The sequence below is a fragment of the Triturus cristatus genome, chromosome 4_1 (genome assembly GCF_964204655.1).
Source record: "Triturus cristatus chromosome 4_1, aTriCri1.1, whole genome shotgun sequence".
NCBI lineage: Eukaryota > Metazoa > Chordata > Amphibia > Caudata > Salamandridae > Triturus > Triturus cristatus.
Window position 1 is genome coordinate 836,477,776 of NC_140585.1, and position 14,714 is coordinate 836,492,489.

A 14,714-nucleotide genomic window follows, 5' to 3' on the forward strand; every position below is an offset into this window, starting at 1 on the left:
GGTCGAATACGTGGACTTCTTCAGCCGAGCGTTGGAAGGATGGATCAAGGGAAGCAAGGTCACCTCATACAATGAACTGTTCGACCTCATTGTCTGGGAGCACCTCCCCAACAACTGCTTTGTTGAACTAAGGCAACACCTCCTGGACAGTAAACTGACCGAGCCCCGGAAGCTCGCCGCCGAAGCAGACCGATGGGTCAACACCCGGGTCTTCCGGAACCCCGTGGGGGACTACCAACGGAGTACCACGGGACCTCCCCGCCAGCGAGGCAGAGGAGGGGGGTCCCACCGCAGTAGAGAATTCCCGGCCGGGCCGCCCAGAAGCCCGCCACGAGGCCAAGCCACCAAACACACGTCCCCGACCATGGGCCGAAGGGGGACTCCTATCGCACGGCCTGGACCACGACCGACAGTGACCTGCTTCGGCTGCCAGCAGACCGGCCACTATGCAAGCGACCCGGCCTGCCCCGTGAACCGACAGAACGGGACCACTGGGCCCCCTCCCCGGCAAATAGCCGCCGCAGCCCTGGGGGAGGGAGAAGACGAGGAGGAAAACCACGACGGCGGGTCCCCCGAGTGGGAACCAGCTGCCATGTCGCTTGTATGCCTGGGCGCCCGAGAAATGGTGCCCCGAGCTGCCATCCCAAGCAACACCCAGAAGTACCAACAGTGGGTCACCATCAATGGACGACGGGCCGAGGCCCTCCGGGACACTGGGGCCAGCGTGACCGCTGTCCGCTGCCACCTGGTGACCCCCGAACAAATCCTGCCGCATGTCCTATGCCCTGTCCGGACAGCGGACAACACCGAGAGCATGTGCCGGATGGCCAAGATCCCCTTCGAGTGGGGAGGAGTGTCCGGCACCCTAAAAGTGACTGTCCGCGACGACGCCCCCGTGGACTGCCTCCTGGGGAATGACCTAGAGAGCTCCCCCTGGGCCCAGGTGGAACGCCGAGAGCATCTGGGGATGCTAGGACTGCCCGAGTGGGCCTGCGCCACCACCCGGTCCATGACCGCCCAACCAGCCGCTGCCACGGCCCCCAACAAGCCGGCGGACCCCGAACCATCCCCCTCCTCCGGCACGGAGGAACCTGACGAGGAGGCCGGGCCATCCGGACTTTCCACCGACGAGGCCGCCTCCCTCAGCGAGATCCCCGAGCTGGCCCAGTGGCGCCATGACGGGGGCCCCACCCGCGAACAATTCCAGCAAGAGCAGAAGGCCTGCCCGTCCCTCGAGGGGGCCCGATAGCAAGCGGCTGCCCAGGCTGCGGGGGACCCCACGGGAACCAACTGGGTCTATTGGGACAGTGACTTGTTGTATAGCGAGCAGAAAGTCGCCGAACTAGGGGCCGGCCGGGTGTTGGTGGTCCCCCTCCGATTTCGAGAGTTCCTCCTGAACCTGGCACATGACGTGCCCCTCGCCGGACACCTCGGCGGGACAAAACGTACAGCCACCCAGTGACCCATTTCTATTGCCCCCGAATGAGAAGAGACGTGGACCATCACTGCCGGTCCTGCCCGACCTGCCAAGCGAGCGGGAAGACTGGGGGTCGAGTGAAAGCCCCTCTCCAACCATTTCCAGCCGTCAACACCCCGTTCGAACGAGTTGGGATCGACATCGTGGGGCCCCTAGACCCCCGAACCGCCCTGGGGCACCGCTTCATCCTGGTACTGGTCGACCACGCCACCCGATACCCCGAGGCCATCCCACTCCGCACCGTGACAGCTCCAGTGGTAGGTCGAGCCCGGATGGGCATCTTCTCCAGGGTGGGGTTCCCCCGAGAAGTGGTGAGCGACAGGGGTACGAACTTTATTTCAAAATACATGCGATCCCTCTGGCAACAATGTGGGGTCACCTATAAATTCACCACCCCTTACCACCCCCAGGGGAACGGACTGGTCGAGCGGTTCAACAGAACCCTGAAGGGGATGATCAAGGGACTGGAAGAGCCCCTGAGGAGAAGATGGGATTTCCTGCTGCCCTGCCTTCTGTTCGCCTATCGGGAGGTACCCCAGAAATCCCTGGGCTTCAGCCCCTTCGAACTGTTGTATGGGCACCCCGTCCGAGGGCCCCTCAGCCTGGTCAAGGAGGGCTGGGAGGCGCAAGTCCAAGATGCCCCTCCCGACGTCTACCGGTACCTCCTGACCCTGCGGAACCAGACTCGGAAGTTCCGGGCCCTGGCGGAAGCCAACCTCGAAGCCAGCCAAGAGGACATGAAACGCTGGTACGACGAAAATGCCTCAACCATTGAGTTCGAGCCGGGCCAGCAAGTCTGGGTCATGTCACCCGTGGACCCCTGCGCCCTGCAGGACAAGTGGACCGGGCCCTTCAAGGTAGTCGAGAGGAAGAGCCCCGTCACGTACCTAGTCGACATGGAGTCCCCGAGGAACCCTCTCCGGGTCCTACACGCCAACCGGCTCAAGCCCCACTTTGCCCGAACTGAACTAAGCCTGCTGCTGGCTACCGACGATGGGGGCAAAAGTGACTCCGAGCCCCTTCCAGACCTCCTGGGGTCCTCGGGCCAAGACGGCTCCGTGGAGGGCGTCCGCCTCTCCGCCACCCTGACACCAGAACAGCGCCATGACTGCCAGAAGCTGCTGCAACCCTTCGCGGCCCTCTTCTCTCTCACGCACGGGGTGACCCCCTGGTGCGTCCACGACGTGGACACTGGGGGCAGCCCCCCTGTGCGCCACCGCGCTTACCGAGTACCTGACCGAGTCCGAGCCTGCATCCGGACCGAGGTCACCAAGATGCTCGCCCTCTGAGTCATCGAGCCGTCCGACAGCCCGTGGGCCAGCCCGGTGGTCTTGGTGCCGAAGGCCGCCGCCCCTGGCACTGCCCCGGAACTCAGGTTTTGTGTCGACTCCCGGGGCCTGAACGCAGTCACCAAGACCGATGCCCACCCCTTGCCACGAGCAGACGAGTTGATCGACTGCTAAGGGGCCGCCCGCTACCTAAGCACCTTTGACCTCACCGCTGGGTACTGGCAGATCAAGCTCACTCCCGGCGCCCAGGAACGATCCGCCTTTTCCACCCCCGATGGGCACTACCACTTTCGGGTAATGCCCTTCGGTATGAAGAACGCCCCAGCGACCTTTCAGAGACTCGTGAACAAGGTCCTGGCCGGACTAGAAGCCTTCAGTGCGGCCTACCTCGACGACATTGCCGTCTTCAGCGACCACTGGGCCGCGCACCTAGGACACCTCGGAGAAGTCCTGGCCGCTCTCCAGACAGCCGGACTCACCATTAAGGCCAGTAAATGCCAGATCGGTCAAGGATCTGTGACCTATCTGGGCCACCAGGTGGGGAGTGGCCAGGTGGCGCCCCTCCAGTTAAAGGTCGACACCATCCAGGCATGGGAGCCCCCCGCGACCCAAACCACTGTCCGGGCCTTCCTAGGCCTCACAGGCTACTATCGACGAATCATCAAGGATTATGGCAGCATTGTGGACCCCTGACGGAGCTCACTTCCAAGAAGCAGCCCAAGGTAGTGCACTGGACTCCCCGCTGTCAGACCGCTTTTGAGGCCCTCAAGGCGGCCATGTGCGCTGCCCGTGTGCTACAGGCCCCTGACTACGGCAAAGAATTTGTAGTCCAGACCGACGCCTCGGAATACGGGGTCGGGGCGGTCCTCTCCCAGCTGGACACCAAGGGCCTCGACCGACCTGTGGCCTTTATCAGCCGCCGACTGCTGCCGCGAGAACAGAGATGGAGCACCATCGAGCGGGAGGCCTTCACCGTGGTATGGGCTCTCAAGAAGCTCCGGCCCTACCTTTTCGGCACACACTTCAGGGTCCAAACTGACCACCGGCCCTTGCGGTGGCTCATGCAAATGCGGGGCGAGAACCCCAAGCTGTTGCGATGGTCCATCTCGCTGCAAGGGATGAACTTCACTGTGGAACACCGGCCCGGCAACGACCACGCCAATGCTGACGGCCTGTCCCTATTCTTCCGCCTCGGCGAGGAGAACCCCCAAGGAGATGGGTGACTCTCCCTGCCTACAGCTGGGGGGGACACGTGTGGGAGCCGGCCTCGTGGCGTGGTCCTGTTCCCCCTCGCCAAGCCGCACGAGGTCCCATGCACCTCGGGGCTCCTCCATTTTGGATTGTACGTCACGCCACGTGACCACCTGCGTGACCCCGCTTCACCCGGCCTCTGTCCCAGCGAGGCCCGACATCAAGGCGCCAACCCCTGGCCAAGGGGATACCACGTGAACCCTTCCCACTCCCGGCGGATGGCAGTATCGATGGGACCCCCAACCGTCCTTCCACACCTAGGTGCGATCGCCCCACAGCTCTCTGGGGCCTGGCGTCTCTCCTGCTGGGAGTCTGGCCGCTCCCTACCCGGCCTCTCCGCCCCCTCCGGGCGCAAGGGTCCGGACATCAAAGGGCTCCAGTCCTATATCTGGGGCGACCCGACAGCAGGACAGTAGTTGTATCCTGGAGTCAAGAGCCCTGCTGATCGGATCGCGGCTGACCCTACGGAAGAAGACTCATCCTGAACCCACCTCTGAGCCCTGCTGACGACGTCGCGGCTCCACTGTGCTTAAAGACCTTCACGAACCTTTGGGGCCCTGCTGACGCTGTCGCGGCCTGACCTTGTTGAACTTTACCATCAGAGCCCAGCTGACCTCGTCGCGGCTCGACCGAAGCGGACCTACCACCGGAGCCCTGCTGACTGTGTCGCGGCTCGACCCAAGCGGAACTACCACCCGAGCCCTGCAGACGCCGTCGCGGCTCTCCACGTCCGAGCCGCTCCGAGACCAGCACTCGAGGTCTGGCGCAGAGCCTTCCCGTACCTGGATGGTACCAAGACTGTCCCGCTACCTTATCCCGCTAAAGACATTGAGACTCTTATTGGATCCCTCGATCCCACTGTAAATATTGAACGTACTACTGTTGATAAAGAACCAAGTTAAGTAACTGATACGGAGTCCTGTGTGGTGGTATTACTGGGCCTAGTACGAACACAGGAGAAGGACCTCCCCTAGGGGGGCCTCTCAGTGGCGCTCGGCTGTAACTTGCGGTAGGAAGGTACCCCGGAGTGGTCTCCCCGACTCCCCGGTGGTCCTCCCTCTAACATCTGTCTATACACATATGCTACATACGGCGTCAGGTATGTGCCACATGAACTGGACACGTATGGCTGGCAGGTGACACTCATACCAAGACCCAGCTACACACGGAGATTGAGAACCTCCACATGCCATGGCATGGGATTAGCTGTGTCCCAGTGCAAGTGAACAGCCAGACGCAAGACAGGAGTGACATACACCCACACATCAGCAGAAGTAGGATGTCCATTGCAGAGACTGGTAGCGGAACACTAGAGCCACAGGTCACATGACATTACACTAGGACAGCCCACACACCTTGCCATGAAGGTGCACATGTCATGACTCACCACACATTCATAGAGAGGATGCAGACATGTCCTAGTTACGCTACTCCGTGTCCCATGCATACATACGCACCTCACATCCGATACCACATGTAACATGGTGTGCGGAACAGTGTGCAATGTCAATCTACACACAGACACATGTTGGTTGCTGCAACAGCTGCAGCTTTTGAGGGTGCTCCAACATCAACCTAATGGGAAACCCCCACTAATACATGACATAGTCACATCGTGCACCGTGGGTAGTGACAAGTCAGGTGTGGTAACCCCTGTACCGGGCATCAGGGGACACTTCCGTGTGTTGGTGTCCATGCCATGCCAGTGTCGGTCATCCCAAGTGTGCAGTACGACATGCACACATGTCAAAGGAGTCAAGGGCATGCCTGGCACACATTGCACCATCACACATTACATCTGTACACATCTCATCATACATCTGGTGCCTTCTCGACTCAGGAGTAATGTGCCACATCACAGCCTGTCACACCTGTGCCCCACACATGTAGTACTGCCCAGACAATGCCTTGATGTCCATCCATGGACAAGTATGTCCGCCCTCTTCCTTCCTGTGTGCTGCCTGTCACCACTGTGATGTGTGAAAACCGCCGTACTGCTGCTAAGAGGCCCTGTGTACGTTCCCATATCACTATGGGAGTGCTGCTGTATGTGTACCCATAGTGATGGTGAGCGTACAGGCATGCGTACGGTCAGTAAGTACGCATACGCGAGAACACCCATAGTGGTACGGCCCGTACACATGCCTGTACGTTCACTATCACTATGGGTGTCCTCGCGTATGCGTACACGTAGTGATAGTGAGCGTACAGGCGTGTGTACGGGCCGTACCAGTACGAGTACGCATACGCGAGGACACCCATAGTGGTACGGCCCGTACACACGCCTGTACGTGCACTATCACCATGGGTGTCCTCGCGAATGCGTACTCGTACTGGTACGGCCCGTACACACACCTGTACGCTCACTATCACTACGAGTACGCATACGCGAGGACACCCATGGTGATAGTGCACGTACAGGCGTGTGTACGGGCTGTACCACTATGGGTGTCCTCGCGTATGCGTACTCATACTGGTACGGCCCGTACACACGCCTGTACGCTCACTATCACTACGAGTACGCATACGCGAGGACACCCATAGTGATAGTGAACGTACAGGCGTGTGTACGGGCCGTACCAGTACGAGTACGCATACGCGGGGACACCCATGGTGATAGTGAGCGTACAGGCGTGTGTACGGGCCGTACCAGTACGAGTACGCATACGCGAGGACACCCATGGTGATAGTGAGCGTACAGGCGTGTGTACGGGCCGTACCAGTACGAGTACGCATACGCGAGGACACCCATAGTGGTACGGCCCGTACACACGCCTGTACGTGCACTATCACCATGGGTGTCCTCGCGAATGCGTACTCGTACTGGTACGGCCCGTACACACACCTGTACGCTCACTATCACTACGAGTACGCATACGCGAGGACACCCATGGTGATAGTGCACGTACAGGCGTGTGTACGGGCTGTACCACTATGGGTGTCCTCGCGTATGCGTACTCATACTGGTACGGCCCGTACACACGCCTGTACGCTCACTATCACTACGAGTACGCATACGCGAGGACACCCATAGTGATAGTGAACGTACAGGCGTGTGTACGGGCCGTACCAGTACGAGTACGCATACGCGGGGACACCCATGGTGATAGTGAGCGTACAGGCGTGTGTACGGGCCGTACCAGTACGAGTACGCATACGCGAGGACACCCATGGTGATAGTGAGCGTACAGGCGTGTGTACGGGCCGTACCAGTACGAGTACGCATACGCGAGGACACCCATAGTGGTACGGCCCGTACACACGCCTGTACGTGCACTATCACCATGGGTGTCCTCGCGTATGTGTACTCGTACTGGTACGGCCCGTACACACGCCTGTACGCTCACTATCACTACGAGTTCGCATACGCGAGGACACCCATAGTGATAGTGAACGGACAGGCGTGTGCACGGGCCGTACCAGTACGAGTACGCATACGCGAGGACACCCATGGTGATAGTGAACGTACGCACGCGTGTACGGGCCGTTGCTATGCATTTGGGGTGCCCTAGGGGCCCGGAACGCACCGTACCTGTGGGTGAAGCTCAATTTTACATAGGGGACACATGAGGGACAATTATTAAGGCCCACATGCATGCTGGTTGTCATGTAGACCAAGTTTTAAGTTTGAATTTGTTCTGGAAGGTGCACAGCAGAAGTCAGTTGGAATGAATCTACTTTGTTGCAATGTGTTTGTGGGGTTGACATCATGCTGAAGAAAAAACACAATAAGAACCCACTGACTGTGCTAGGTTTGAAGGGATTGGAGGAAACATAGGATGCAAATGTGAGTGACCAATCACTCTGTACTCCTGTGCATGAAACAGGACAGCAAGGCAGATATAAGGCAGCCAGGTCCCATGAGGGAGCACTTGCCTGCACATCTCTGTATTCCACGACCCAGCTGCTGCTACTGATTCCCTGGAACCATGTCAAGGTCTGTGGAGAGGTCACAGCCCTTCACCCTGGAGGAGAACATGGCTCTGCTGGATGTGATCCTCCCACAGTACCCCATGCTGTATGGGCGACCAGGGTATCAGGTGAGTGCAGAGCTACTAGCACAGACTGTGTCCCTTTTTTTGTGACAGTGACTTCTGCCATTGTGTCCAGGTGTGACACACATGCTATGTACTGTAGGGGGGGTCCCAGGGGGGGTGAATGCCTGATGTCTCCCAGCAGTGCCCAGAGTCAGGAGGGGTGGGTGCCTATCACTCCCAGCAGTGCCCAGAGGCAGGAGGGGTGGGTGCCTATCACTCCCAGCAGTGCCCAGAGTCAGGAGGGGTGTGTGCAGAGTCCTCCCAGCAGTGCCCAGAGGCAGGAGGGGTGTGTGCCTATCACTCACAGCAGTGCCCAGAGGCAGGAGGGGTGTGTGCAGAGTCCTCCCAGCAGTGCCCAGAGGCAGGAGGGGTGTGTGCCTATCACTCCCAGCAGTGCCCAGAGACAGGAGGGGTGGGTGCCTATCACTCCCAGCAGTGCCCAGAGACAGGAGGGGTGGGTGCCTATCACTCCCAGCAGTGCCCAGAGGCAGGAGGGGTGTGTGCAGAGTCCTCCCAGCAGTGCCCAGAGTCAGGAGGGGTGGGTGTGATGCACAGTGTGAGCCTTGATAATTGATTGTGTCTTTGCCCTCATTCCACCTGTGTACTTTCACTGGCACGTACTGCTTTTGCCCTTCCCCAGAGGAGTATGTCCCTATGGCAAAGGTGCAATGCGTTGGCTGCATGACATGCCTTGTTGTAACCAGCTAATTTGTTCCCATATGTGTCTCTGTGACATGTTGCAGGTGTATTGATGTGGTGTCACTTGTTCATCCTCACAGGTAGGCGCCTCTGCCAAGGAGCAGATCTGGCTGACCGCCGTCAGTGCCGTGAGGAGTGCGGATGGTCAGAGGCGGAGCCTGTCCCAGGTGAGGAAACGCTGGCAGGATATCCGGTGCTGGACGCGGAGGATCGCACGGGTCCTGCTGGGGGACTCACCTGAGAGCCATAAGAACCGCGGGCGCCGCCGTCTCTCCCACATCCACAAGCGTGTGCTGGCGGTGATATTTCCAGACATGGACAGGCGCTTACAGGAGATGCAGCAGCAGGAAGGGGGTAGGTACATGTGTGTTTGTTGTGTTTCACCAGCATTTGTAAGTGCACTGTTCCATGGATGCACTGCCAGGGTTTAATGGTGCTGTGCAGATCCTGTTTCCCACAGTATTGCAGTGCTCTCCTGCCTCCCTTCCCCTCCTTGCAATGTGTTCCCTGGTCTGTGTGAAGTCACTCTGTCACAAGGTTATGTAGCCTGGCACCTTCTCCATGTGTACAATGCCTGCAGCATCATGTATGGGGGTGGTGTGTAACAGGTTTTGGGACCTTGCCTGTGCCCTGTCCAGTTCTGGTCTTGTGGGTTCCATGTCAGTTGGCACTAATGCTGAGTCCAGACATGGGAGTTAGTCTCTCAAGTGTGAGGCCTTACAGCACGCATGTCCTATGTGGTGGCCTGTGACATGATGTGCATGAGTGCGCGGTACGCATAGTGCGGGGATGGTAGCGTGTGTTGCAGTCATTCCCATTCAGGAGAATGGAGTTGTGTGGCCACTACTGTCCCCAGGGGCATATTTTCCTAGGTATCATGTGTGTAATCCGAATATGTTGACAATCTCTGTGTCTACAGCATAGGTTGTGCTCTGTGCCATTGTCCCCTGGCCAAATGTATATTGACGTGAAATGTAGTACAAGTGTCCACTGTACAGACTGACCTGATTTTCCTTGTTCATACTCGCGGTGGACATTGCCTGTGTGTCTTGTTACAATCATCTGATGATGCCCATTTGTACATGATTATTTGGACAGGCGCACCTTGGGTATTTTGTGTGAAACCTTGATTTGTTGCATCCCATGTGTATTTCACCCAGACTAAGGGATGTATGTGCTTCCTGTGTCTCAAAATAATAGTCTCATGTAGGGGGTGGGTGGTGCGGGCATGGCCTTCATGTCACAACCTGATATCTCCTTGCTAGGACTGGCCAGTGTGTGATGTTTGTCTGGACATGCACTCAAGGTGCAGTGGGCCAGTCATGGTGGGCATGTTTTCAGTATGACCTATGCTGCATGTGCCTCTTGTTCCTGGATATGGTCCCTGCTCATCCCTATTTCCTGCCACGCTGTGTGGTGCAGATGCAGTGCTGGATTGTCCCCAGGGCATTGCTCCTCAGTCAAAATTCCATTCCATCTCATTTGCTATTGTGTCATGCTCTCCATAGTTTTTCGGTGGCATGGTGGGTCAAACAACTGTGTCTGGCATGCCCTACATATGTACCTTGTTTTGTAGATGTAACACTTCTTTTGTTTCAGGCTATGCACTGTGACCTATGTAGATTGGACTCATGTGACATATGTATACAGGTGTATGATTAATTTCTGTCTCTTCACCCTGCCCACAGCATCGTCGGGGGACACGGAGGGAGACATGGGCACAGACGGAGCAGAGGGACCGAGCACCAGTGCCAGCGGTGACATCGGGGCTGGCACATCAAGTGGGACTGAGGTGGAGGAGAGTGAACCCGGGGACCTGTAGACTGGCACAACAGAGTATGAAGCTGACGGGTCCGAGGATGATCTCTCCGAGTGGGCGGCGGCTGCACCAGCAGCTGACAGCGGCACTACATCTCGCCCCGCCCCCTCCATTGCCATCAGCCGCCTCCCACTTGCTCGTGTCCCTTCCCAACGTGCCCGGTCACCACATGTCTCCTTCCTGCCAGGCACCGCACCCCCTGCCCCTGTCTCCACTGCTGCCGCCAATGCCGAGTCTGTGGACATCCAGCGGCAGTTGCAGGTTGGTCAGGCTGCGATCCTTAATGTCCTCCATGGCCACAGCCAAGTGCTGCACAACATGGAGGCATACTTGGAGGGCATTCATTCATCGCAGGCTGACCAACGCAGCTTGCTGAGGTCGATAGACTCGACACTGACTGCAGCAGTGGGTCTCCTGCAGCGCTACGTCCCACCCCCTACCCCTGCCCCATCCACACTTCCCACTCCCATGCCTGTCCCACGTACACCCAGACGTCAGCATGCACCCACCACAACACACACAGGCACCACACCAGCAGGGAAGGTCCACCGCACACCTCCTGACACGCACACACAGGGTGAAGTAGGCACACCCACTGGGTCGGGGGGCAAACGTGTGACACGCAGCCAGAGTGAGAGTCCGCATTCCACCCAATCCACTCCCTCCAAATCCCCTCCCCTCAGGTCTCCTGGCCACATCTCCCCCAAAGACTCCTTCATGCCGCTCTGTCCCTGAGCCCCACAGTGACGCCACCACGCAAGCGGTCAAGGAAGTCCTCGGTCAGGGTGGTTGATTCCCCCCCCCTGTCTACACCCTCCCCCAGTGGCGCTGCGACCCATCCCTCTGACCCCCCCCTCCTTGGGGCCTGTGGTTCCTTCGGGTGCAGGGGATTCCCTGGAGAACATTGCAAAGGTGTGCAGCGAGATCCTGGCCTCCGCCTTTGGCACTGCCCCACCCCCTGTGGTGGAGTCCTCCATCCCTGCACCCACGATGCCTACCCTTCACCCTCCTGTCCCTGCGGTGCCTGTTTCTTCCCCCCCACATGATGCCCTCACCCCTGTGGAAGACGACGGAATGTAACTGTGCAGGCAAGCTAGGGGACACGCATCCCACTGTGTCCCCCATCCAGCTGTGACTTCTGGACTGCCCAATGGGCTTCGTAAATATTGAACCTTATACGAACATACAATTTTTGATCATGCTGATTAAAGCCATTTTTGTTTCCTTTGAACACTACTGCTTTTCTGATATTGCTGGTGGTGGGGCTGCTACATGATTTTGGGTGGTGATCATGTGTTGGTTGTGTGGGAAATGTAGTAGTGTGCTGGTCATAGAGGGGACCCTGGGATCTGTGTGCCATCACACGGTGTTTGCTAGGTTTCTGTGTTCATGTAAGCAGTTGCTGCATGGTGAAATTGTCCAAAGGTGTATTCCTTCCTCTGTGTACCCTGACATCTTCCCTGCAGGGTGTTCCCAATATTTAGCGCAGAGCTGTGTGTACATTAGCTGGGTGTGTGACGGACTCCTTCTACTTTGCACATGCATGCTGTGCGATGTCTCCACCTGCATCATTCGTGGCATTCTTGATAGTCATTGTACTTGTGTATGTGGACTATTGACATGACTTCATGTGGACATGTTTTCTTTTCTGCGCTATGCATGCGTATACTCCCAGCCTCGCACACATGTGGGTACATGTACTGCAGGGTCTTTGTGCATCTGACTGACATTTGTGGGCATGGTATCTGTGGCTACTCGACCCTTTGCGTTACGTGGGAACTGCTGTAAGTGTTAGGCACCCACCCCTCCTGTGTCTGGGCACTGCTGGGAGGACTCTGCACACACCCCTCCTGCCTCTGGGCACTGCTGGGAGGACTCTGCACACACCCCTCCTGCCTCTGGGCACTGCTGGGAGGACTCTGCACACACCCCTCCTGACTCTGGGCACTGCTGGGAGGACTCTGCACCCACCCCTCCTGTCTCTGGGCACTGCTGGGAGGCCTCTGCACACACCCCTCCTGTTTCTGGGCACTGCTGGGAGGCCTCTGTCGTACTTTAATCTCTGTTTCCGCGTAGGGGACAGGGCCCCACCCCTGTCTATCCTGGTATTGGCGAACCGCAAATGGTTAATGCGGTATGTACAAGTGCTTTGTATACCGTTCTAGCTATGAATGCACTGTGTACACGTTATTCTGCATCACTACGCGGGTTCCATTTTGGAAGCAGTGGCCATCTTGTGATTGCCCTCACATAGGCTATAATGAAGCAAATACGGGCCTCACAGCACATTTGCCTTTCCATGACTCTTCTGTGACCTGGGCAGCTTGGCTCTGCTGCCCCAGGTCAAACTGGTTTCACGAGCGCCCCTTCCTCCGGCCACCTGTGATTAGCATCAGGGCTTGACACGCCATAAAGTCCTTTCATCCCACACAAGCCTCTGGCTAATCTCTTTCACACCTGACTGTTCCTGCTTTATGACTTGTTTCTATCAACAGGAGCTGCCCGTGTTTTATTGGGGCCTATCGATATCTGATGTGGGATCTGAACCTTGCTGTGTAAATAATTGTGGGCTGGCTTAGCTGGAATGTGGGATGGTCATCATGACTCTGCCTTTTCGTTTGTAATGTACACGTGTATATGGCCGTATCATAAACCTAGGAATGTATGCCTGAGGCAGGAAAAACTGTACTTAAGGAGAAGTCCGTTTCAATGATTTTTAGCAGTCTCCTGAGAACATACACGCTGTTGTACTTCTAGGATACCTGTAATTGGTCTGCAGCCAATAAATGAATCCTTGACTTCACCCAGAAGACTCTGTGTTTCTGTAGGTCTGGAACAGGGAGAACCCAGAAGTCATAGGGTGTGTGCCCCTGCACCGCTGGGACTAAAATACCCAGTACTTCAGTTTGGCGCCCAACGTAGGGCGATTTCAGCGGTACCAGTCCAAGCCAGAGGTTCGCGAGGAGCTTCGTGTGGAAATTCCGGAGGAAGGCCGCCACTTCATCGACCCCTGCATGTCGACGTGGTCCGAAAGTCTTTTCTGCGAGGTTCTCCGCGTCCCGACGGCTACGAAGGACTGCTGCCCTGATTAATCGACCTGTTTTGGACCCTTGATGAGTTTTGATAGAGCGAAACAATCGAGAGAGTCTTCTGGTGACGCCATTGATCATCAATATTCAGTTAAGTATAAGTGGAGCGTCTCCCATTTGTTTGGTATCCCTCGGGATCGTTTTGATTTGGAAATTTGGAGTTTGCAAACGCCAAAGCCAGAGGACTCGTGTATTCACGAGACTATCGTAATCGATAATCCTTTGACGTTTGGATCTAGACTAGTGAGCGAAGATGCCTGGTTCTAGAATATTTGGTAGATTGTTTTGTTTGGGTTGTGGAAGAGATTTCCAGCTGGAGGAATCATGTCCGGTTCCTCCGGTTGGAACTCCAACTTATGAGCTCTATGTAAAACATGGCGTAGGCCCCATTGCATATAACGAAGTATGGATCCACTACACCAGAAAAGACGGTGTTTTAAAATGGCCCCAAAATGGTAGTTTCGATACCGATATTTTAGATAATTTGGAAATTAAATTGTTTAAAAAGAAAGCCCGGCCGGCGATGTTTGATTCTTTCCGCTTATGGCGGAAGGAAGCCAAACAGAAGGAAATTAAGCTAGCGAAAAAGAATAGGAGAGAAAAAGGTATGACAGTAATGCAAGCAGCTGTACAATTCAAAGACAATGAGGAGGAGCAGATGAATGAGCAATTGCACAGACAGCGTAAGTTAGGGATCGACAAATGTTACCCAGCTTTACCGCACTCTAAATAGAATGAGTTAGAAGAAAAGGAGAAAGATCCCCTGATGTTGCATTTGTTGGGTTCGCCACCCCCGTATGCTCAAAATGCCACGGCGCCTCCCCAGCTTGTGAATATGCCACCTCCAGTTAATATACTGCAAGCTTTGCCGCTACCGCCAGCTGCTTCGCAGCCGGCTCCTATCCCTATAGCGCAGCCCTCTCAAGGGCCGCCAGTTGTGTTTCCAACTGCCCCGCGCTTCCTGCGACTTTGTCTAATTCAGCAGCTGCCTCCCCTGACACTCTTCCTTGCACCACTCCAGTACCTGTTTCTGCATCCTCTTTTCTCCCCTCT